The 25,933-nt window shown below is 36.4% G+C and overlaps 1 long non-coding RNA gene across 3 annotated transcripts; it reads right to left on the minus strand.

Moving 5' to 3' along the window:
• Nucleotides 1-1,313: 1,313 nt before the first annotated feature.
• Nucleotides 1,314-21,608, minus strand: LOC131251397 (uncharacterized). Of its 3 annotated transcripts, none has more exons than XR_009173818.1 (3): nucleotides 21,392-21,608; nucleotides 19,585-19,755; nucleotides 1,314-1,864 (listed from the first exon to the last, which is right to left on the minus strand). It is a non-coding gene; the product is annotated as an uncharacterized LOC131251397 (long non-coding RNA). The 3 variants fall into 3 exon arrangements; XR_009173817.1 differs by lacking the exon at nucleotides 1,314-1,864 and adding an exon at nucleotides 8,122-8,326; XR_009173816.1 differs by lacking the exon at nucleotides 1,314-1,864 and having other exon boundaries at nucleotides 19,349-19,755.
• Nucleotides 21,609-25,933: the final 4,325 nt, after the last annotated feature.

Raw genomic sequence — 25,933 nt, forward strand, 5'->3', positions numbered from 1 at the left:
TGCTGTTTATGCAGGTGTTGTGTATGTATAGCCAAATTGGTTTTAAAAAATGGGTGGGCAGAGCTAATCCACTAAGATTTTTGGCAGAGCTGATCCACAAGATGGCCCACCAGATCAACTATCCTGATCGGCCCATGTTTGCCACTTGCACCATGCAGTACTTGTGCATTGCACCACATACAAGAATCCTTCAAGGAAAATATGACTATGAACTTGGATAACTTTTGAGGCGATAGCTGCTGTTTATGCATGTGTTGTGTATGTATAGCCAAATTGGTTTTAAAAAATGGGTGGGCAGCACATGCATGCCTGCGACTGAATGTGGTCGTGCATGCCTCTCTTGTGCATGTGAGGGCATGTTCATACATGTGACTGAATGTGGTTGTGCATACCTCTCTTGTGAATGTGTGGGCACATGCATGTTAGGAAGCATTCCATAGCTAAGGAGAAAAGGGAAAATAAAAATTGAGTAGAATCTATAACTCTAAAGAAAGACGGGAAATACTGTTAAAAACAAAGTTGAAGAATAGAATCATCCAGAAATGCTAGCCAACTCCCTGACAGATTGAAGAATAGAATCTCTAGATATTTGATTTAATCCATGCATCACAACTGTAGAAATAGCTGGTGTAGGTGATGTATTCCAGCCTGAAGTCACATACTAAGACTTCATTCCAAATATCTTGTAGGGAGTTTGCCTCTAAATCACATAGAGGAAGCATAGTTCTCAATGGCTCTACATTTTTACATAGATTTCCTTTGAAAATGCTCACCATTCAATATGTGCCTAGAAAACAGATGATTAAATCTGTTGTTGAGCCAAGGAAATAAGCATAAATGCATGATTGATCGAATACTAGATTGGAATGAGAAGCATGCCACCACTGGTTACATTACAAGACCAACTGGCGTTATGGTTTTTTAGGATCAGCTTGTCTCAGATAGCTAATAAAGACCTATGAATAGTATCAGAATCGTCAGGTAAAAGAGGAACTGGAACTGTAAATCTCATGGGAGATACAACATCCAATGAAAATAGGCTAAAGATTCTATATCTAGGATCTTTCAAACCAGTGGATTTTTTGGCACATGGGACATCCATGTAAATGAGGGAACCTCAGTTTTAAATTTAAAAAAAAAAAAATAGTCAACAAAACTAATGTATATCATGCAGTGAAAACATCTAAAGACCAACTTACAACACATCATAGCATGTAATAGACAATTTGCAACTACAAAATAAAACAGTTCAACTTACTATACAACACATGGGTCGAGAGTCAATACAACACATTTGAGTTACCAATCATACAAAGTGGGTCCCCAAGGTTCAATGATCCAAACCATTGATATGATGGGTATCGCAACACACCAAACATTTGCAACTGTTATTGAATTGTAAAAACCATAACCCAGGTTGCTTGCAGGGGCCACCACTTTTTAAGCCATCCAATCCATTCATATTATTCACCCCATCATTATTAATAGACAAAAAAAAAAAACCAAGGAAACCGAAATACCTTCAACTCAGCTCCATACTTCTAGTCTTGAGCAAACCCACACCATGGTATGTTCAACAGTACATTCCCTTAAGAAGCACCATGAGAAATTGTAGTGGTCAAAAGCAAGCAAGCAATAACAGATTCTATTTACTTGGTGGTAGAAATTGAGGAAATGTGTAGATCAGCTTCAATAGATCATAACAGTGAAACTTGGGAGGGCTTTCATAAAGAGAATTAAAAAGCATAACTTGCAGAAGTTAGCAATAAAGGCATAATGATACATGTCACCTTTTTATTTAACTTGGTTGGTGGCAAAAACTGAAGAGATGTGAAGATTGGCTTCAATAGTGAAACTTGGGAGGCTTTCATAAAGAGAATTAAAATGCATCAGCTTGCAAAAGTTAACGAAACTCGAGAAAATTGAAAGCAGTTAACGTATTGAAAGGGACAATACCTAACTTAATCCATGAGTACCAAATTTGCATCAAAAAAGGATTTTACTCCACCATGTTGTATATGTAAAACCCACTCCATCCATCAAGTGTGTGTGTGTGTCTTCGTTAATGCAAAACTTGAACACTCCTCCTACAAATAAAAATCCTCTTCAGCCTCATACCCTCTTTGATGCCTTCATAAGAAAAAATAGGTAGGTTTGGCCATGAGAAAGAGCGGGGGGTTATCAAGAGGAAGTTGGGCTCTGTCTTGGTCACTTTGATCCACTATTGGTGTATACCACAATCCTCTTACTCGAATTCTAATATTTTCCCCTAGGCACTTTAACAATAGAAGTTTAGATTGGAATATAAGGATCAAAGGCTTTGATTAGATTGTCTTTTAGTATTCTTCTTATCAATTTATTTCTTAACTGTTTAAATTTCCCCAGTGTTTGATTCTAGCACAAAATCCTATTGTAGATGATGCATAACATTTGTCTATTTTAAATGATGCCCCAATATTTTCAGCTAGCTAGAAAAACATTTTGTTATGATCGACGGTTATTACTTTGATTCCACAGGTTCAACCCTTGTGTAAAGTGTTTTGTGATTTTTCCTATTGAAGACAGTCCAATAAAAAGGATGTCATTCCCTATTCAATGGTGGTGTGAGGCTTCCATCTATCTTCCTTCTCTGCTCCTTTCTATCCAAAAGAGGTATTTTCCCAAAAACTTAATCTATCCTCTTCCCTTCCTATCTAAAACTAATCCAAATCATCTTTTTCTTTAAATTTGCGTCATTCAACTTCAACCCCAATCAAAATTAACCATTGAGGACCCCAAAATCCCGAACTTCCCAAAACCTTAATTTTCCTCTAATAATACCTAAATCCATCAATCCCCTTAACCAATTCACCAAATTTATTCCTAATTTCATCTTTTTCCAAAATTCTGAAAAACCTTAATTCCAAAATTCCCAATTTTCATGAACCTTAATTTTCCAAATTTCAGATTTTTCCCTTCCTAACCCTATTTATAAAACCTACAAGTCAATCCCTTGACTGTGGAACGTGCCTATGTTAAATTGAAAGTTCTATCATTACATCGGGCCTAATTTTAATTGATTTATGTGATTTCTTAGCACACGGGCATGTGATTTAGGTTAAATCATATTTTATTTCCTATTATTTACTTTTAATTATGTGGCGGGTTAAACATCCTTTGTTAATTGAATTACTTTATGGACACATTCAAATCCCCATGTTGCATGCTAGGATTAAATCATGTGTCCTATATCACCAACCCTTTTGTCAATGAAGATAGATAATGAAATTGAGGGTCAAGATTTCAAGAGTCTCAAAATGTGAGGGGAGGGGAATCGAACTCATGTCTGTGGGGAGCAAACCCACAATCAAAGTTGTTCACCCAAACTCGTGACAGGTAATCCACAGTGAGGGGAATAGAACTCATTTCTGTGGGGAGCAAACCCTCGATCAAAGTCGTTCACCCAAACTCGTGACAGGTAAATCATGTGTCCTATATCACCAACCTTTTTGTCAATGAAGATAGATAATGAAATTGAGGGTCAAGATTTCAAGAGTCTCAAAATGTGAGGGGAGGGGAATCGAACTCATGTCTATGGGGAGCAAACCCATGATCAAAGTTGTTCGCCCTAACTTGTGACAGGGAATCCACGATGAGGGGAATAGAACTCGTTTCTGTGGGGAGCAAACCCTCGATCAAAGTTGTTCACCCAAACTCGTGAAAGCTAATACACGAGGAGGGCAATTGAAATCATGTCCGTGGGGAGAAAACCCACGACCAAAGCCGTTCGCCCAAACTCGTGAAAGGTAATCCACGGGGAGAGAAATTTAACTCGTATTTGCAGAGAGCAAACCCATGAAAAAAGCCATTCACTCGAGCTCGTGACATCCACATGGAGGGGAATCGAACTCATGTTTATGGGGAGCAAACCCACGATGAAAGCTGTTTGCCCAAACTCGTGATGGGTAATCCACGGGAGGGGAATCGAACTCATGTCTGTGGGGAGTAAACTCACAATCAAAGTTGTTCGCCCAAACTCGTGACGAGTAATCCATGGGGATGGGAATCGAACTCGCGTTTGTGGGGAGCAAATCCACAACCAAAGTTGTTCGCCCAAACTCGTAACGGGTAATCCACAGGGAGGGGAATCAAACTCGTGTTTATGGGGAGCAAACCTACGACCAAAGCCGTTCGCCCAAACTCCTAACAAGTAATCCACGAGGAGGGGAATCAAACTCGTGTTTATGAGGATCAAACCCACAACCAAAGTCGTTTGCCCAAACTCATGACGGGTTTTGGGAAGTGAAACCTCACATCGTTCGAATCCTTAGATCCAAGTAAAATGAGAAAAAATGATTGGGTAGGTACATCCTTGAGTATGGATTTGACTATCCTTCTATTGGAGGTGAATGAAATTTGGCATTTAGTGAAGTTTTGTATTATGTGCTTAGGATGTAATTATCTATATGTGTAAATTATCAAACCTTACTAAGATCAAGACTATCCTAAAACAAGAAAGACTCTGAACATGAAGATTAGTTTGCCTCAAATAAAAATATCATTATAAATGGTATTCTCAAATAATTTTTTTTTTAGAGATTAGGAAGTTAATCTGTATATGGAGTTTCATTGATTAGTAAAAGATTATTCCAAAAAAAAAATGGAGCATTAATTAATTTTCACCCACTTGGAAATCTTGCTTAAGAACCCCATATTTTGTTTAGATTCTTCTTACTTTTTTATGTATCTTTCTCTTTTTCATTTTTATTTTATTTTTTATTTTTATTGTTCTTACTTCTTTTCATTTTAAATTTGCCTAAGTAAAACTTGAAACATCTCTTCCAAAAAAGCAATCTCCACAAAGTTTTCCCCACCTTTCTCACCCCTCCTGAATGCCCAGACCACAAAAGGTCCACAATAGAATTCGGCTTCACCTAAGTTTGTATGGAGAGCATTGAGAAAGCAATCCCACACATTTTAAGCAAACATGCAATGAATGAAGAGGTGATCAATTGACTCCACATCTCCCATACACATTATACATATGTTAGGAAGGATAAGTGATCTTGTTTGCAAATATTATTGATTGTCAGCACCCTCTTTCTTCCCATAAGTCAAGCGAACATTGCCATCCTTGGTGGAACTTTTTATGACCATATAAAAAAGAATAGGTGTTAAATGAGTATGTCTCCCATAGTTTCTTTGATTTTACAACCTTTCATTGGTAAATCCTCACATTTTCACTTAATATCTCACATAAATTTTGACATATTCCTATTCCATGGTAGAGGCTCATAATCACCATCTAAGGCCATCCAGCATAAGGGTTATACACGATATTTCTTTGATGATAAATAATGTCTTGAAATTAGGAGTTGTAATGAAAGGGCTTTTACCCATTAATAAATAAAAGGCACTATCACTGTACATACCATATCACCTATTGGATTTTGGCAGACCTCATGGATATATTCATGTATTTCTTCATACATCTTGTTCATTGAAATTAGCCTCCAAACATCTATCACAGTGACCAATTAAAATGCCCTATCATTGTATATATTGTATTGTCTATTGTAATTTTTGGTAGACCTCATGGATATATTCATATATCTATTCATACATCTCATCCATTGAAATTAGCCTCCATTTAAAAATATCCATCACAGTGAACAATGAATGCCCTATAAAGGGTGAAACCTTAAAAGAAGCATTTAATTGAATAAATTTTCAAATCATATGGCAACTAACATAGGCTATAAAACATTTGCTTCGAGTGTTGAAGATGGGCCTTAACATATCAATTGACTTGGATCACTAAAAATGGCGTCAATAATAAAAAGGCATTGGGATCACTAAAATGATGCAAATAAAGGGTTTGGAACACCTAAAACATGCCCAATAATATGAAGGGTAAGGATCACTTCAAACGGTACAAGTATTTCAAAAGGTTGGTCCAATTGGATCACTTCAAATGGCAAAGCATTTCAACTAGTTTAGACCAATCCTACAAACGGTTTGGTTAGTGAAACTGGGACCCATCCTACAAATACTTTGTATCAATTAGAAGCAATTTGGTGATTAATGGTTTCAATCACTACAAAGGGAGCTAATCAAACCAAAGGTTTCTATAACTAAAATCGGAATGAGAGAAATTAAGGGTTTTATAATAATTGTAAATGAGCTAATTGTGAATGACTCATAAACTCAATTATATCAAATGGGCAAAAACATAATTCTATATCCAGCAAGTGGTATGTCACAATGGACTATGTGGATCACTAAACATATGCCTTAACACATAGATGGTTTGGATAACTAGGAACCAACTAGTGACATTCATAGTTTACATCACTAAATGCAAGCCCAATCATAAAATAAATAAATTTAAACCACTGACTAAGGGCTTTAACCTACAGAGGGGAAGAATCACGAAAAATTGGCCTAATCATACCAAGGTGAGAATTACTAAATACAGTGCCAATCATATGAAAATTTTCGATCATTGAGAACGAGTCAACTGTGGATGGCCCATTTAACAAGCCACCCAAATAGGAAAAATGATAACTCTACAGTATATAACTAACAAATTGATAGTAAAAAAATCTTAAACAAATCTGATACAATCGTCAATCATCAAACATCAAAATATGCTAAGGATAGACTCCATCGCTAACTATTTTGGTGCATGTGACGTTTACCAGCAGCTATAAAACATCAACATATATTAGATTGCTAAATAAAAGCCTTTGAATATCAATTGGCTTAGATTGATGAAAATGGCCTCAAGAATATGAAGCGTATGGATCAACAAAATGACCAAAATTATATAAAGGGTTTGGATCACTTAAAAAGAGCCAGTAATATGAAAGATTTGGGTCACCCCAAACAACCCAAGCATTTCAAAAGGTTAGACCAATTGGATCACTTCAGATGGCCAAAGCATTTAAAAAAGGTAGACCAATCTAATAAATGGTTTGGTTAACGAAACTAGGACCATTGTTATAAATTGTTCGTGTAAATAGAAGTACACCGAGTGATTAACGATTTGAGTCACAACAAGCAAACCCATCCATAAAAATGGTTTCTACCAATAAAACTAGAACATGAAATATTAATTGTTTGGATGATTGAAAATGGACCATTGTACATGACTCATGCACTCAATTATCTTAGACAAATGAAAACAGAATTACATATCCATAAATGGCGAAGTAATAAATAGTTTTTGTCACTATAAAAGGACTCAATCATAAGAAAGGCTTCTACCAATAAAACTGGAACAAGAGATATTAATGGGTTGGATAATTGAAAATAGACCCATTGTGCATGACTCACACACTAAGTTGTCTTAAATGGGTCAAAATGCAATTTTAGATCCACCATGGTTATGTCTAACTATTTGGATCACTAAACATAAGTCTCGGCATATTCATGGTTGACATTAGTGGCATATCAATCCAACCAATACAAGCTATCAAACATTTGCTTGGATTGTTGAATATGAGCCTTAAAATATCAATTAGTTTCCCAATTGCTAAATCCTATAAATGATTTGGATTATTGTAAAAGAACGCAACCATATTGGCAATTTGGATAGCCAACCATGAGAATGGTTTGAATTTAATAAAATAAGCCAACTCATATAACAATGGACCATTCAAATTGGACCAAATTCTACAAACAGTTTACATCGTTAAAAATTGTCCACATGATATTTGATAGATTAGATCACAAAAAATAAACCCATGTAACCGACTATTGTACTAAAGCCACTAAATAGAGAAGTCGTCATCTACATCCCCCAAGGGCCATCGAATCACATCAAATAATTGGATGATTTAATCTAGTGTAACATCAAAAAAAATTATAATGTACAAGTACCACTAATAGCTAGATAATCAAATGTAACATTATCATAGAAACTATTCCCCTCCACAGAAATGAAAATCTATTCACGTAATTCAACTAATGTATCTCCAAAGTAGTTGACTAAAACTAGCAAATCATCGAAACAAGCAGAGATAAAAAGCACAATGGAAAAGTATCAAAAAATAGAATATATATATATATATATATATATATATATATATTGAACCATCACATATGGTAACTACATGGTATCCTAAGTAAAAGGGAATAACAGAGTTTCCACATATCAACCCCCAATATAATCAAATGAGATCCCTAAAATTCAAAACAATAATTTCATGATCATTTAATAACTAGAAAAGGTGTTAAGAAAATTATCACTTTTAGAAGAATTAAAACCTTCATGTATATGATAGAAACCAACAAGCTTCAACATTCTCTAATAAGTCTAACAAAACGCTTGAATGCAAAGAAGCTGAAAACACACTCACAAAAAAGGTGTGATTAAAACAATAGATAAGGCGTGAGACAAAAGAAAAGCCTAATTGAGTTCTTTTAAAGATATATTAAGGATAAAAGAAAATTTGGCATAAACCGGTGCCTATAACTAGATGAAAAAGTAACAAATTTCATTGGGAAGATGCAAATAAAAAGGATTCCTTAGGAAACAAAGTGCATTTTGTCCTATGATCTATTTATAAACATATCACTACAACCTAAAAAAATATAGATAATATGACAAGCTAGCTCCCTCATATTGCAAATTGCTAACTTCGAGCATGAAAAGTTTTAATAGAGAAAAAGTTGCATTCCTTCCTAACTACTAATAAACAAATCACTAGTTTACCAAGCTAGTTCCCTCAGGTAGCAGATTTGCTAAGTCGACTCAGAGCTTGCAAAGATCATCCAACATGCTAAAAAAATTTACTAGCCAATTTATTTAAAAAATAAAAAAAAATAAAATTAAAAATAAAAAAACAGAGAGAGAGAGAGAGAGAGAGAGAGAGAAGTGACAACCGCTTAGTTTGACTTCTTCTTCTTCTTTCTTTTTTTTTTTTTACACACCACCACACACTCACGCCGTAGGGGGATTTCACCACCTGTGGGTACTCGAACCCTCAACCAGGTGTTGAAACTCCAGAGAGTCTACCACCAGAGTAAGAGTAATGACCCCCTCTTAGTTTGACTTTATGTAAACTATGAGTCAGACAAATCAAGGATTATTCAAAGATTGTTTAAGGGAAAGATGAGGATGAAAGTAATTAAATAGCAATTATTTGTGAGCATTGTTGATGGAAGAATCTAGACTACCCTCTTCAGACCTTCGAGCACCTGCACGAGAAGAGCAGAGGAGACCCTGGCTAGAGCAGGGGACCCTCCGATGCCAAAGTCAGGCAAGGAATCTGGGTTTAGTCGTTTTGAGGGGTTTAGGGTGAAAGATTCTGCGTAACTTTTTAGTGTGGGTAGATCCTTTATTTATAGTGTATGTAGGATGGCATAGTCCATAATCTCAGGCACGATCTTGGCCGTTAGGCGAGATGTGCGCGAGTGGTGAATGTTGGCAGCTACCCTGGAATTACGCAGTGGATCGTTATGCACAGGTGATGGATGCCGACGGTTATCTTGGAGTTGCACGTACCCAAGGTAAGTTGGTATAGAGAATCTTAGTGTATAGTGTATGTGGTTAGTGGTGCATTTTCACACTTTCCTCTTCTCCTGTGGTGTACTATATGCTCTATTATAATAAATATTGTGCGTTAGAGAAAGTAAGCCTAACACAACATCTTTCCTAAACTCTCCTCCTTCTCTCTCAATCTTCTCCTCTTTTCTTCACATTATAATCCTCAAACCATTCTCTACTTGGTATCAAAGCATAGATCAAGGCATTCCGCATCCAACAGATTGAGAGGCGACACATCACCTTGCTGACGTTAGCAGCCGTACAGTCGATGTCAGCGTTGTACAGATGCATGGACTTCGTTTGAGTTAAAAGTTTAGGGGTTTAATAGATCTTGATTTTAGAAGATTTTTTTATAATTTTTTTAGAATTTTTAGACCTCCTTTAATGGTAGTTTAGGCAAAATAGAGAAATTCAAAAATCGGGCCCATCTTCTATTTTTCTTCGATTTACCTCAAATCGGTAAGCTTTCTTTAGTTTCTTTGCTCAAGATGGACCGAAATCTGCCCCCCAAGCTACCCATGGACAATTTTTTACTTAAGATCCATGTTTGAGAGGGTTTTAACCTCAAATGGACGTGCGACTGAGCTGTTTTTCACTCGGTTGGGCCATTTTTGACTGAGTTTCGTGTTATTTTGGATTATTTCTATTTGTTTAAGGTTGATCTCTTATTACCTTGAAGGATTGAGTGAGATAAAGTTGTTTGAATCAATCCTTCTTGGCATAGGTTTATCTCTCTTGGACTCTCCTATGGCTGATAAAGGGCCCTCATATCTTGGCATAGGGTCTCTTGAATCTAACCCCTTGCAGATTGCCTCCACTAAGTTGAATGATGATAATTATCTTCAATGGGCACAATCTGTAAAGGTGTTCTTAGGAACCCGTGAGAAGTTGTCATATATTTTAGATGATCCCCTAAGCTCTACAGATGTTACCTGCAATTCTTGGACAAAGGAGAATTATCAAGTTATTGCATGGTTATTGAATAGTATGGATTCCTCGATTAGCCACTCAATGATGTTTTTATCCCCGGCTAAAGGCATTTAGGATACGCTTCATGATATGTTCTTGAAATCTTAGAATTTTTCACGGGTATTCCAACTTATTCAAGAAATTGGTCGGTTCCAACAAAACTTTGTAAAGGTGTTCTTAGGAGCCCGTGAGAAATTGTTATATATTTTGGATGATCCTCTAAGCTCTATAGATGTTTCCTACAAATCTTGGACAAATGAGAATTATGAAGTTATTGCATGGTTATTGAATAGTATGAATTCCTCGATTAGCCACTCAATGATGTTTTTATCCTCGGCTATAGGCATTTGGGATATGCTTCATGATATGTTCTCGAAATCTTAGAATTTTTCATGGGTATTCCAGCTTATTTAAGAAATTGGTCGGTTTCAACAAAACTCAAGATCATTAAAAGATTACTATTCGACGCTTCAAGGTATGTGGGATGAGTTGGACCTGTATCAGCTTCTTCCTTCCAAATGTAAAGAGGATCATGAACTTGCCCATAAGCAGCGGGATGATACTCGTATCATGCAGTTCCTAGCTGGGTTGAATTTTGATTATCTTCATATTCAAGATTAGGTTGTTATGCAGGATCCTTTTCCTCCATTGACGACAGTATATGCCATGTGTCAGCGCTCTACTGTCTCTCTCTTCCTTCTCATTCATTTATGCCACCAAAGTGTTTGGCACATCTTGCTGGAGATCAGTCATCTCTTGGCCTTCGGGTACCATCCTTGAGTTCATGGTGCATTTTTGGTTTTAGTGATCGTGGTAAAGGCCGCGAAAGCGATCACAATCATGGCGGTCGTGGTCTTCATGGTCGTGGTAGACGTGGATGAGGACGTGATGGTTCCGGTGGAACTAATCACAAAATCGATTATTGCTGGCAGCTTCATGGTTGTCCTACGCATGCCACTGCATCCACAGTTGCTCCTGAGACATAATCTTCCGCCCCGATAGTTGAGCAGTCTACTTCAGGGGAGTTTCATCATTTCTTGAGCTGTATATGATGTCCTTATGCGGCTTCACATTAGTGATATTCCTGAGCCATCTCACGCAGCTTTGGCCCAGTCAGGTATGCTCTTCTTGTGTCATCCTCTCCTACCTCCTGGGTCATAGACTCTGAAGCTTCCTCTCATATGACTTGTAAGTCTTAATTCTTTTCCTCTTATTCTCCTTCTCTTCACACTCCATATGTCACAGTCGCAGATGGAACCCAAACTCCCATATCTGGGATTGGTTCCATCCCCCTTTCTTCTTCCTTGTCTTTGTCCTCAGTCTTGCATGTGCCTCGTTTTTCATTAAACTTATTGTCTGTTAGCTCTCTTACTAAATCATTAAATTGTTCCAATACCTTATTTCCTTCTTATTGTTTATTTCAGGACCTATAAATAAAGAGGGTGATTAGTTTGGGGCATGAGCAAGGAGGCGTTTATCTTCTCGATAATATACCAATTGCCACTTTTAGTACCCTTTCTCTGGATCGAGAGTCCTTGACTCGATGGCACTGCTGCTTAGGACATCCATTAATAGCTAAATTGAGAATTTTATTTCCCTCCTTATCTGACACTAAACCGTTATGCTGTGATATTTGTGAATTAGCTAAACATCATCGTGCTACGTTTCCTCGTAGCTCTTCTGAGAGGAAATCTCAACCTTTTGTTCTGGTTCACTCGGATGTCTGGGGACTAGCTCTGGTTACTTCCACTTTTAGATTTATATATTTTGTTACCTTTATTGATGATTATTCACGCATGATTTGGATTTATCTTTTGAAATCTAAAAGTGAAGTGTTTGATGTGTTTAAAGTGTTTTATCATTAAGTGTTGTTTTATCATGAAGTGTGCACTCAATTCAATGTTCCATTTGCCTTTTTGTCCTTCTTGTAGGAACATAGTATTTTATCTAGGACGTCGTGTGCTCTCACTCACACCTCAACAAAATGGTATTGCAAAATGGAATAATCGTCATCTTCTTAAAGTTGCTCGCACCCTTCTGCTTGGTATGCACCTACCTATAAATTTTTGAGGTGATACTCTTTTAACTGCTACTTTTCTTATTAATTGTATACCCTCTCATATCCTGTCTTACAAATCTTCATTTAATATATTGTATCTTCGAGCTGAGAAACTTGCTAAGTGGCGAGTTAAGATCTAAGGTAGATCTCTGCCCAACCTTTTCCCTCTTAGACTTCTTTCTCTTTCCTTTCTCTAACACTTTGATCCAAGTCATGTCAAAAACCAATTAGTTCAAATCAAAGTTAACCACTAAAAAGAAATTGTTAATACTAGATTAAATATTTAATCCTTCGACGCACACCTACGTTTAAGGAAGGAATAACATTAGCGGTGAGGGTTTTATCCTTTAAGAATTCCTTAATTTAAGTTGGTATAATTTAATTGCCTTTTTACATGTTTTATGTTACTATGATTCTCTCCCTGCGATCGTATAATTTTACCACCATTAATTGCCTATCCTTTGGAAATTATGATATGACTTCAATTACATGTGATCTTTATGAATTTATGTGGGGCAATGAATACAAGCCTTGCCCTTGCCTTTATTAATTTTGTTGAGTTAGCCGTTGCTACTCTCCTCTTTATTGAGTTGGCCATTGCCACTCTCCTCTTTATTGAGTTGGCCATTGCCACTCTCCTTTTTGTTGAGTTAGCCATTGCTACTCTCCTCTTTGATGAGTTGGCCATTGCCACTCTCCTCTTGTTGAGTTAGCCATTGCTACTCTCCTCTTTGTATTATTAGCCTTATGCTATCTATCTTTAAGGCTTGGGCATGTGTCTTAGTATTCCAAAACCCTCATGATTCAGTTTATGTTCTCTATCAATGCAAGTGATGTGTTAAAGGTATCACAACTAGTGATTCAAATATTTATCATGGACGTAATGTGTTATGGGTAGCGGCCCTCTTGGTCGGCACGTAATTCCGTGGGTTGGTTGGCGTGGTGCACAATCGATATAAGTAAATCACCATGCATGTTATATCACTTCTCAGGATTAGATGTCGCAAATAATCGCTCCATGAACACATCATGTTACGTAAATTCTCCAACCATGTTGTTGTCTCGCGTTGAAATGTTTGCATAAATCCGCGTTAATATATGACACGCCAGCGAATATCCGTAGTTATGGGATGCGAGTCGAGTCGGGTTTTCTATGAATCATGTTCCACATTGTGATGACCATTTCGTATGATGAGCCGCACACACTTTGCTATGAATGCATTCATGTAGATTGGTTGCACATGCTAATACCTCTCATAGTGGTGGAGTACGTGACATATCAGAACTCTTACATTACTTTTATGAATCTCTTGAATTATTGTTAACCTTAAAGGATAACCATCACTATGAGTAGGGCGTTGACCCTCTCCAACCATAAAGATGATGCAGGTGACATACAGGTTGAGGATCCAAAAGATCAGTCCCCGATAGAAGATTTTGCTGAATGAGAATCGAAAAGTATTTTACGATTTATTTTATTTACGCTTTCACTACGCAACGTTGTAATAAGCTCCCAATGAGAGAGCATTTGACAATTTATTTAATCATAGAATGATCAATGCAGTTAATTTTATTCTTGTGAATGATTACCATATGAATGTAAATAGATGTGACCTAGATAAGAGAAATCTCAAGGCGAGACCTTGAGACATCCACTTCTTACAGTATTAACTCCCGATTTCCTGGGACTCGAGTATAAACTCTGGCTGTAAAAATTCGGGATGTTACATGGTCATGTTGGCGTACTTCTTAATCAACAACCTTAACTAATTCCTCATTTTCTCCTAATTTTAAAACTTTTAGATTCTAAGGCATCCTTCCATAGTTCTGATTTTTTGTTTATGCCCTCCCTTATCTCAACAATCAAAACTATGTGATTTGCAAACAACATACACCATAGGAACTCTTCATGCAAATGCATTATTAAATCATCTGTAACTAACGCAAAAGGATACGAGCTCAATTTTGACCCCTGGTGTAAGCCATTTGGGATCAACTTTATAAATCATGGTTGGCCAAAATATGCTACAACTAGACCCCACTCGAACAAATTTGGAGCATGTAGCATCCACCAAAGGTTGTAAAACATCAACATATTGGATTTCAAAACATTGGCCTTCCAATATCAATTTGGATCGATGGAAATGGTTGGATCCATATGAAGGGTTTGGATCACTAAACATAGGCCCAACCATATGAATGCTTTGAAACATTGAATAGCAGCTCAATTAAATGAATGGTTTGGATCACCGAAAATTAGCCCAACTATATCAACTGCATGAATTGCTAAATACAAGGCCAAACATAAGAAAGGGTTCGGATCACAACAAAAAGGCCTAGCATGGATGACCATGTAGCTAGTCTCCTAAATAAAAGAAAAATCACAATTCTCAATTAAGCAACTAAATCCATCCATTACAAAACAAGCTACATGCAACTACAAAAGATTGAAGTATTCTATGGCCAGATCAATCCACTCTTAATGATTTCTCTTCCTTTCTTTTGCACATGTGGCATCCAACAAGATCTCTAAAACATTTGCTTGGATTGTTGAACAAGAGCTTGGGCATATTAACTGATTTGGATCATTGAAAAAGGCCTCGATAATATTAAGGGTTTAGATCACTAAAATAGCCCAAACTATATAAAGCACTTGGTTTGCTTAAAACAATCCCAATAATATGAACGAATTAGAACACTTCAAACGGCCCAAGTGATTCAAAAGGTTAGCCAAAGTGGATTACTTTAAATGTCCCAAGCAAGCATTTCAAAAGGTTTGCCCAATCCTACAAACAATTTGGTTAAAGAAAATGGGACCTATCCTATAAACAGTTTGTATCACTAGAAATGAGTCTATAGATTAACGGTTTGGATAACAACAAATGAGTCGATCATACATATGGTTTGTACCACTAAACATGGAATGAGAGAGATTAATGGTCACCCATTATGGATGACTCACTTACTAAATTGTATCAAATGGACAAAATCACAATTCAGAATCAGTCAAGGTTGTATCACATCGACTATGTTGAACACTAAATACATAGCTTAACATATTATTGGTTTGGAACACTAGAAATCAGCCAACCACACTAGCAGGTTAGATTTTATTTTTTATTTTTTAAAAAGGGCCAGGGCCCAATTGCATGAAAGGTTAGGATCATAGAACATTAGCCCAATCATATAAATGTTTAGATTACAAAATAGAGTGCCAATCATGTGAAAGGTTTCAATCATAAAAAACGAGTTAACTATGGATGACCCATGTGCCAAGTCATCCAAATAGGAAAAACTACATTCAACCACCAAACATCTGTGCATTCATCATTCCTCCACTCCTAATGATTCTTTTAATCTTTTGCATGTGGCATCCAACAATGGTTGTAAAACATTTGCTTGAATTATTGAACAATCACTGAAAACAGCCTTAATAATACAAAGGATTTGGATCACTAAACAGACCAAATTGTATCAAGGGTCTAGATCAGTTAAAACAAGCCCAAGCATATGAATAATTTGGATCACTTCAAATAGCCCAAGCATTCTAAAGGAGTAGCCCAATAGGATTCCCAATCTTTTAAAAAATGTTAGTCCAATCCTATAAGCGGTTTGATTAGAGAAAAAAGGACAAATCATATAAAAATTTATATTATTCGAAACAAGCCAAGTGATTAACGATTTGGATCACCATGAAGGGACCCAATCATGAACTGTTTGTATCACTAAAACTGTAATGTGAGATATTAATGGCTTGGATCATTAAAAATGGCCCATTGTGGATGACTCATGCACTAAGTTATCAATTGATCACATTAGTGGTTTGGGTCACAAACACCAAGCACAATAATCCTAAACTGCTTAGTAAGGACCAAATTCTATGAGCGGATGGGATTATGGAATATTGGCCAATTCAAGTAAAGATTTGGATTACTATAGTGTTAACCATCTAAAACGTTAGGATCACTGAAAATGAGCCAACTTTGGATGACGCATGTACCAAGTCGGCCAAAGAGGAAAATTCCCAATTGTATGGTAAGCAACCATGAATTGATAGTTCAGCAATCCTAAAAAGATCACATTCAACCATAAAAAGATTGCTAAACAACCTATTGGATTGCTAAAACATCGGCCTTTGAATATCAATTAGTTTGAATGAAGGAAAACATCATGAATCATATGAGGGTTTGAGTCACTAAACATAATCCCAAACATGACTGTTTTGGAACATCGGATAAGGACCTAACCACATGAATGGTTTGGATCAACCCAACTTATATCAATAGGTTGGATCAATGAATATGGGGTTAGTCATAAGAAAAGGTATGGATCACCTCGAAAGGGCATAGTATGGATGACCCATGCACTAAGTCTTCCAAAAAGGTCAAAATATTCTTTGGCGAAATTCCTCCACTCATAATATTTTTTTTCCATGTGGCAACCATGAATTGATAGTTCACCAATCTAAAATGACCACATTCAACCGTAAGTCGAAGTATTCTTTGGCCAAATTCCTCCACTCATAATATTCTTTTTCGTGTGGCAGCCACCAAGGGCTGTAAAACATCAATTTCTTGGATTCTTGAACATGGGCCTTAATTTTTAGATCACTAAAACGACCAACTATATAAAGGGTTTGGATCAGTCAAAACTATAGTGATCTATGCACTCCTCCAAATAAACACTAGATGATCTTGAAAGAAAAATACAATAGAGATTCACATTCATTATCATTGTTGTTGTATCACCATCATCATAGCCTTGTCCAAGCTATTTGGGATCAATTTTACAAATCTTTATGTTTAGTAAAAAATTCCCAAAGTGTTATATCTTCGATAAGTAAAAGGCCTTCATATCCCTTCTCATGATGTGTATGAAATTCTTTTAAGGTCTTTCTCTCATTCTCCTTTTAGGCCCTTCAACCCTAATCAAACTTTCTAATCAAGGCTACTCTCGACTTTCTTAGCACATAGCCAAAACATCCCAATCAATTTTCCATCATTTTATCTCCAATAGGAATTGATCCTAATTCGTTTTTTGTTATTATTATTATTATTTTTTGAGAGAGAGATTGATCCTAGTGTACTTCAAATTGCCTCATTCTTAGAATATCTTTCTAGTCCTTCTAACACATTCATCTAGCATCATCATGTGTGCCACCTTCATCCTTCATTCATATTTCCACTTAATTGCCTAACACTTAGCCCATATAGAGCAAACTGTTCTAATAGCTTTCTTATAAAAAAAACATAAGTTCCATTGGTATGTGACGATCAAACAATACTCTAGGGTTGCATCTCTACTTCATCCACCTACCTAAATCCCATTGCAGACATCCTCATTGATATATCTCAATCTTTTTGAATAAAAGAGCCAAGATAATTATCACTTTCACAAAACCCCTGTCCATCAATTTTCTAGAAGACCCATATCTATGACTATTACCACTATAGTTGTCCTCCAAGTACTCTGTCCCAATTCTATCAATTTTAAAACTTATAGATACCTATCCACCAAACCTCCTATTTAGTATGAACCCCTCTCTATTCTCATTGCTCGATCATTGGCAAACAACATTCACTAAGGGACCTCATCCTAAGTACTAGTACTTAATTCAACTTATAAAATGATAAGCATTCAAAATAAGGAAGTGACCCTCCCTCAAATTACAATTTCAAGCCAAACCCTCAATATGAATGCTAAGGAAATAAAAATTTGTGTATTTCCATTTTATTAGACTAAATGTGGAAATTCAATTCAATAATGCATCCAACACAACCTTAGATTTAAAATAAATAAATAAATAATAATAATAATAATAAGAGATTGCATAGTACATGCTAATGATTAAAAGACACATTACATATTACATGGCTAGCTGGCATTGGTTTTTTTTTTTTTTTAACATGCACACACACTCACACTGCAGCGGGATTTCACCACCTATGGATGCTCGAACCCTTGACCGGGTGTTGAAACTTCTAAGAGTCTACCACCAGAGCAAGAGTAAGGATCGTAGCATTGGGTTTTGATGGGGACCCAAGTGGGATTTAAGTTCTCCGACCCTATCGAATCCATTTAAACAGGCACTGCTATATTTAGGACACGTTTTCATGTCTTCATCTCCATTAGAGGTTCAATATTTTTACTAATCAATTTATTGTATCTTCCTCTCCACTAGAGGCTCAATATCTTTAATAATCAGTATATCTTATCTAATCCAAATGTGCATGGCATCCTCTCAAGTTTGCAAGTCTTCATCTCCATCGAAGGTTCAGTATCTTTCCTAATCAATTTACTATATCTTCCTCTCCACTAGAGGCTATTATCTTTATTAATCAATATATCTTATCTAATGCAAATGTGCACGACACCCTCTCCATGGTACTCTAAAGCCCATGATCATATATGCAACAGGAAAAATTTCACCAATCAAATGGCTATGACGTATTGTTCAATGGAACAAAGTTCCATTCCATCACCCATATAGAGTGAAGTCCAATAGACAAACAACCAAGGACCAGAATCTACTACAACAACTGATGTGCGTAATAAGTAAAAAAGCAAACTCTAGGGCCCACCATGTTGTGAGTGTAATATCAACCCCATCCATCAAGTGCTAATTCTCATTCTCACCATATATATCCAAAACTAGCCCTAGTATCCAAAACTCATGTTGATAGAATGGATGTCACATGTAGAATAAGGTGGCCCCAAACACACATGTTGTATAGGAATCCCATCCAACAACAAAATCACTAATAGATGATCCCACGTATGCGAAATACTGGCCCCAAATGAAAACAACACCAACAATTCATGCTGAGCATTGCAGAATACAAATCTATAATCATATTTAAGCCATCAAAAGAAGCAAATACGAAAAAAAATAAAAATAAAAAAATAATAATAATCATTCCGGATTCAAACAATTCCAACATACAAATACCATTTTCTGCAATCTATCAATGGAAAGAAAAGCCTCCCAAAGTAATTTTGAGTGGAAGAATCATCGCATCCATACATGTGCTTTGCTTTGTAGTCATTGGAGTAGGAGGTGCCAGAGACGGATTGATTTTTCAAGAGCTTCTCTTTAGCATGGCTATTGCAGATGTTGTTGTAGCTCTTAAACAGAAGAACAAAGTTCCAAGCAGCATCTAGAATGAGATTGAAGGCATCTAACAAGCTGTAAATCCTGAAAGAAGATACATAATAATCAAAACAACAATGGAAAAATCACCAATTAGGAGCAAAGGTAAAGCAAGAAAGAAATCAAGTACTGGGATTTTGTAATTCTATAGCAGGGAAAAGCATTTTTCTTAGATGGAAAAATCAAAAGCTAAAGATAGACAGGAAAGGTCAAAAGGGGGGAAGAGGATCTGTACCAGCAGTAGAGAGAGAGAGAGAGAGAGAGAGAGAGAGAGAGAGAGGAGTCTTTTTTTTAATCCATTGGAATTTGGCAAATTGACCACATCTTTGAAAATTTGCAAGAGAAGACTGCTTGAAAACAGTTAAATTCTTTGGAGAAATTAATTCAAATGAAAATTCCAATATGGAAACATGCAGATAGACTAAAAAAGGAAAAAAGAAAACAGAAAAATCAGTCAATAGTGCAGATAAAAGCTGAAAAAAGTCCAATTCCCCTAATAGAAATGGAACGAAATTGTTTGAATAATAGATTCAAGTGAAAAAGGAAAAATCAGAGAGATCGGAGCACTCAGGACTGATAATTTCCTTACATACACAGGATGTTACTTGTGCTACCACCAGGTTTATAAGGATTAGCACCAGATGAGGTATTAACTACAGTAGCATAATTCAAATTCTAAAATAAAGAAAGAATTTCTACAGGTGGCCCAACTCAGACCAATTCCCATCAAAACCAATATGAATCTAACAATACCAAGTCATACTAGACGATACTTTGAACCATGGGCATGCTTCCATGGCTCATGCCAACTTCCAACATTGAAAAGAAATATGTGGACTGAAATGTAGCAGGCTTTCCTATAAGGTAAGACTGGCAAGGAATGCTCCACAAAGAAAAGAAAGAAATGATTAAATTATTCATAATGAATTTCAAATAAGAAACTCAAATTTCCTCACTGTAGATCTCTAAAGGAAAAAAAAAAAAAAAAAACCCAAGAGGGAGACCCATTCCCTATTCCCTATTCCCAAAGAATTTCATTAAATAAAGCTATCAAAACCTTCAACAATCCAAAGCTAAAAGGGTTAATGAATTCCCAAGTTGGAACTCAATATCCTCGCAACCAGTCTCTGCAAGGGGACCATAAAGGGACTAAAATACCATATTCTAAAGAATTCTGATCAATTAATCCATCTGAACCCTTGGGGGATTCTTGACTAAAACCAATAAAAAAACCAAAAAAAATTCCTTATCTAAAATTCAATACATACACAGATAGCCTTTACATAATTAAGAAAAAAACAACAAAATAACCTTTTCAGAAAGATTGCCCTTGATCAATATATCAAATTCCTTATCAGAACCAATTCAAATCCACAATGTCCTCATGAATAATCTCTATAGATGATAAAGAAAAAACCAAAATGCCCTTTCAGAAAGAATAACACCAAACTAAACTATCCAAACCCTAAATCGTCAAATACAACACGCTAATGAATTCAAAACCTATTCAAATACCATAATCGTAGCAGAATTCAAATGAAGAATCGATATCCCAGAGGCCTATAAATAGATCAAATCGAAAGAATAGAGACAAAATGCATCCATCTTCCTTAGAAATTCTTGAATCATACATTGAAGAACGGGAGATTAAAGAACATCCGATCAGAGAGAGAGAGATGACCTGTTGATTGTTGTCGGGTTTTAGATGCCATGAAAAGGGAGACTAATGACCCAGATCACATCTTCATCACCTCACCATCATCGCCATTACAGAGAGGGAGGGGATAGAGGGTTTCATGGGGGTGAGAGGAGACTGTTGAGAGAGAGAGGTGGAAGGAGGGTTGGGGGATTTTTTGCAGGAGAGGGCGAGACGGGAGCGAGAGAATGTCGTTGAGAGAGTAGATTAAGATTTTGAATGGTAGCCGTTGTTTGCTTTCGAAATTCAAATGAAGGAAATGGCTACATGATACTCGGCTGATAATGATGCTTGATATGCATGCACTCAGAATTGTACACGTGTATATATTAACTTAAATAAAAACTGACTAAATTGTCGATCCCACTGTTTTCGAGTTAAATTCAAATTTGAGATTATTTGAATGATCCTAAACTCTGATTTTTGGACACTTGTCATTCGGGAAAGGACTGTTCGATAGTTTTCATTTCGACCGTCTAGTAAATGTCCAGAAAGTCGATAGTCAAGTGATCAAATAAGTTCAATTTTTGGTTCATGATAAATCTACACTGGTTAAAGTAATTTGTACCATTTGATTTTAGTATTCGTATGCCAGGTGTAAAATAATTTCCATATAATGCCAAAGCCGCTACGTACCATATCCAACAGGCCTGGTATGAGAATAGAAAACATTAGCACCCTACCTAGACACTCACCTTTTGTGCACTTTTTTTTTTCTTGAAATGCTGCAAACTTACGTTACGAAAGTAGATTTTTAGGATACGGAAAGAGGGTTTTGGATAAAAATACTTCTAGTTTTAGGGTAAAGAAGTTGGAAAAAAATAGAGGTATTTTTATCTTTATTGGCTTGTCCGTAAGGATAGAAGTCTAGATTGATACGGTGGGTTTTGTCTCGGTTGAATAAAAAAAGTCGAATGGTTGGTCGCCTTTATAGTAAAAAAGTAACCGCGAGAATATCGAAAGAGGGCTCAGCCAAGGTAGAGTCCACCGTAATTTTTGTGAGAAATCCATACCATCCATTATGTTTTCCAAGACCATTTTAGTAGATGGGATGAAAATTAAGGCATATCCAAAACTCAATTGCACCACACGAATGGAAAAAGTGGGTAGGGAAATGCCTGCCGTTCAAACTTTCCTGTGTCCAAAGCGATATTTATATGCCTTCCATAACGCTCATAAGGTTATTCCGACTGGGATGAACTGAAAACAGGAAAGTATTAACCTGATCGCTCAAGTGGGCTACCTAATAGGAAAAAGTAGAAAGTATTAACCTGATCACTCAAGTGGGCCACCCAAAAAGAAAAAGTAGGTAGGAAAATGCCTACCGTTGAAACCTCTCGGGGTCCAACGCTATGTTTATATGCCATTCATTTTGCTCGTAAGGTCATTCTAACCAGGATGAACTGAAAAAAAAATAATTAGCATGATCATAAACTTCTGCTGGCCAAGAATGTTTCAACGGTGGACATTCAATCCTCTTTGTTTCTGTTGTGTAGCCCACTTGAGTTTTGGTTCTTCCTGCCAAAATTTGGTTCAATGCTTAACATTGTTTAGAAAAAAGGATGGATGGGTAGATTTCTCACAAACATCACTTGGCCCACTTAACTTTCTATTGCCGTAAGGGATCCTTACTCTTGCTTCGATGGTGGACTCTTAGGAGTTTCAACACCCGGTCAAGGGTTCGAGTATCTATAGGTGGTGAAATCCCACTAAGGCGTGAGTGTGTGGGGGTGTGTGTGCATGTGTTAAAAAAAAAGTTTTTGTGATAGGTCCTTACTCTTGCTTCGGTGATAGACTCTTAGGAGTTTCAGCACCTGGACGAGGGTTCGAGTACCTATAGGTGGTGAAATTCCACTAAGGCGTGAGTGTGTGGGGGTATGTGTGCCTGTGTTAAAAAAAAAAGTTCTTGTGATAGATTGTCCAGGTGATCCACGTCGCGTCCTTCACCTCTTGCATGCGTGTTAAGCAAGCAGTACAAGAAAACCATTGCAAGAGCAGATTCCATCGTATTGTTACCATGGGGCCACGTTGATGTATTGTTGTATATCCACACCGTCTGCCCACTTTATCCATTCATTTTAGGGCGTGCGCTCAAATACGAAACACATCCAAATTTCTGATGGACCACATGAAAGAAAATGATGGGGATTGAATGGAGACCATTAAAAACATCCTAGGCCCCACTGTAATGTTATTAGCCATTCAATCGGTTGATAAAGTCATGTAGACTTAAATTAAGGAAAAACACAAATATCAGCTTGATGTAAAAACTTTATGTCCCACAAGAGGCCTTAAATGAACTGTTAATATGGATGGATGGAGTAGATATTTAACAGATAGATATTTTATGCTCGTACCTTGACTCATGGATCTTTGGAGACTAGTTCAGCCGGAGTGGGTGAGACCCCGGATCCGCCAAAGCTGGTCAAGTAATATATGTGCCTTAAATCCACACCCTCCAACCATTTTTAAAGCTCATTTTAGAGCATGATCCAAAAATAAAGCATGCTCAAAACTTAGGTGGACCACACCACAGGAAATAGTCCTGATTGGATCCCACCATTAAAAACCTCATTGAGTCCACCAAAATATCTATTTGCCATCTAACATGTTGATAAGGTCACAAGGACTTCATATTATGAAATTCTGGGTCTAAAAGGAGAAAGTCCGAAAATAATTTCAAAAATAGACTTCAATGGCATTGATAATTTAGGAATTTCGGGCTTAACTCGCTAGACGAGTTTTTATGTCATCAAAGACAGTTCTAGACGAGTTTCGATATTATCAAAGTTTACAATGGAAGATGCGCATAATACGTAAATTTGAGGTGATTTGCAAGCTTTTCTGAGGCGATGCGAAAGTTTGAATTGTAAAACAATTTAAAGAAATCCCTAGGCTATTCCAAATCATCTTCTAGGATTTGAAAAGTGAGAGAAGGCATAGGTGGAGCACCGACAACATTCTTCTACTTTGATTTCTTCATGGGTTTTAGTAGATCTTTTAGCTTATCTTTTGTTTTTAAGTTAGCTATAACTAGCTAATCTATTAGCTAAGGTTAAGAGATGAAGCTGGTAGTTAATTTCAGTGTTTAATTGGTTAAATTCAATGTTATCACTTTAAATGATGATAGTACATTAGTTTAGTTTGAATTTACTTTGAAAGTCTTTGAGTTGTTTATTTCTGGATTCATTGTCCACTCCGGGTACAATGAATGCTCAGATTTAGCAATTGTTTAGCCTTGATCTAAAGAAGGAATCAGTCTGTATAATCGATTGATCCAATGATGCCTAGGGGTGCATTGGATGCTTTCAATTCCATGCGATTGAATTTCGAGTGCTTAATGGAAGAACCGGTCAATTGAAATCATATTCATCTTAATACTTGTGAATGATTTAACCGCTCTATCATCCGACTGGATAGACTAGGACTTCGATTTCAAATGTGTTATTTTATATTGAAGCAGTAAATTGATGTTGAGATTACTATTAGTGGATTCTTGTATCCTTAGTGTTTTATCTTTATTATTTATTTTCCTTCACATTGCTGGATTAAAATCCAACCAACTAAGTTAGACTTTGATTAGTACTAGATCATGTTTCTCATTCCCTGTGGATTCGACCTTGGTCTCACTGAGTTATTACTACATCGCAACCTTGCACTTGGGGTTGTGAATACATTTTTAGCACACTTGCAGGGGAGTTACGTTGAGTACGATTAGATTTAGGTTTTCTAGGTTTGAATTTTGTTTTAGGTTAGATTTTTCTTATTTTTTGAAATTTTCTAATATAGGGTTTTTAGAATTTTTCTATTCCCAGAATTTTATTCTTAGGGTTTATCTTTTTTTTTTTCCTAACATAACTAACATCGTTTGTTTGCTTTTTGTGTAGGACCATCTATATCTAGTTCCTCTTTTCTAGTAACATCCTTCTTTACTCCATCTACTTGTTTTTCCATATTGTTGTAAGATTTTTCTATAGGAATTTATTTTAGGATTAGATTCAGAATTATACTTTCATTATGTTCGTGCAAGAGGGACACATGAATACTCTAATCTACTTCTAGAATACAAGAGATACGTTGAAGGGCTATTAGATGATTATGTTAGAAAACAACCTATGTCTCAAAAATTAACTGAAACCCTGATCGAGAACCGACCAGAATATAATATTCTACTGGTTAAGAAGTCCATACACAATCATATAAGGGAGAACAATTATCATCCATTAGTTAAGAAAAAGACAATGCGTGATTATATTATGGGTGATAACGCTTACCAACAACCATCACATACTCCCACATATAACCCGTATGACTTTAATTGGTGGAAACATCAAAGCTTAAATTGGAGAGGTGAACCAACAATTGATTCTAATGACTATTCCCTTGGATCCCCTGCTTATGAGATTGAACTAGAAACAATATTCACTTTAAAAATTCATAGATGCTCAAGAACAATTCAACCAACATGTCACACAAACATTCATAGACATTAGAGCATCATTAGAGATGTTTAAATCCTTCTATCAA

Source organism: Magnolia sinica, chromosome 7 (genome assembly GCF_029962835.1).
Source record: "Magnolia sinica isolate HGM2019 chromosome 7, MsV1, whole genome shotgun sequence".
Classification (NCBI taxonomy): Eukaryota; Viridiplantae; Streptophyta; class Magnoliopsida; order Magnoliales; family Magnoliaceae; genus Magnolia; species Magnolia sinica.